The sequence below is a fragment of the Arachis ipaensis genome, chromosome B05 (genome assembly GCF_000816755.2).
Source record: "Arachis ipaensis cultivar K30076 chromosome B05, Araip1.1, whole genome shotgun sequence".
In the NCBI taxonomy this organism is placed as follows: Eukaryota; Viridiplantae; Streptophyta; class Magnoliopsida; order Fabales; family Fabaceae; genus Arachis; species Arachis ipaensis.
The window spans coordinates 13834739-13836105 of NC_029789.2; positions in this window are offsets into that span (position 1 = coordinate 13834739).

The window sequence follows — 1367 nt, forward strand, 5'->3', positions numbered from 1 at the left end:
AAGCAGAGCTTATGATCACTGGAAAAGTGTCACCTTCTCCTAGAAATGCATATTTCATGGATGGTGGTAATGGTTTGAGCTCGGGTTTAGGAGGTTTTTCCTCTTCCAGAGGAAATTTCAGAGGCTCTTTCATTTCCTCTGATTCCTCCAAATCAGGCTGAACATCTTTAAAGATGTCTTCCAACTCTTATTCGAGACTCTCAGCCATGTTGATCTCTTCTACCAAAGAGTCAATAAGATAAACTTTCATGCAGTCTTTTGATGTGTCTGGATGCTGCATGGCTTTGACAGCATTCAACTTAAACTTATCCTCATTGACTCTCAGGGTTATTTCCCCCTGTTGGACATCAATGAGAGTTCGTCCAGTTGCTAGGAAGGGTCTTCCTAGAATGAGAGTAGCACTCTTGTGCTCCTCCATTTCCAGCACTACAAAGTCAGTGGGAAAGGCGAATGGCCCAACTCTGACAATCATGTCTTCAATCACGCCTGATGGGTATTTAATGGAGCCATCAGCAAGTTGAAGACATATCCGGGTTAGTTTAACTTCTTCAGTTAAACCAAGCTTTCTGATAGTGGATGCAGGTATTAGGTTGATGCTTGCCCCAAGATCACATAAAGCTGTCTTGGTGTAATTACCTTCTAATGTGCATCGTATCAGAAAACTCCCAGGGTCTTTAAGCTTTTCAGGAAAGCTTTTCAGAATGACTGCACTGCATTCTTCAGTGAGGAGAACTCTTTCAGTTTCTCTCCAATCCTTCTTATGACTCAAGATCTCTTTCATGAACTTGTCATAAGAAGGTATTTACTCAAGTGCCTCTGCAAATGGAATCTTTATTTCAAGAGTCCTGAGATAATCTGCAAAGCGAGCAAATTGCTTATCCTGCTCCTCTTGGCGGAGTTTTTGAGGATAAGGTATCTTGGCTTTATATTCCTCAACCTTAGTTACTGTAGGTTTATTTCCTACAGAAGTGGTTGAAGAAGCCTTTTTAGATGGGTTGTCATCAGCACTTGTGTGTGTCTGATCCCTCACTGGCAATTGAGTGCCAGAGTTAGAAGCTGGAGTGACGTTAGACGCTAGCTCCTCATCTGTTCCTGGCGTCTGAACGCCAGAACTGTGCTTCTTTTGGGCGTTCAACGCCAGATCCTTGCTTGTTTCTGGCGTTGAACGCAGTCCTAAGCATGGTCTGGGCGTTCAGCGCCACCCTTCCACCCAATTTCTGGCATTTTAGCGCCAGAATTATTTTTCCCTGGGCTCTTACTGTCCTTAGGTGGATTTTGGGTGGTTCGCTCATTTCTTGGCTTCTTGCTGCCTTGAGGTGGGGTATTTAATGTCTTCCCACTTCTTAATTGAACTGCTTGGCATTCTT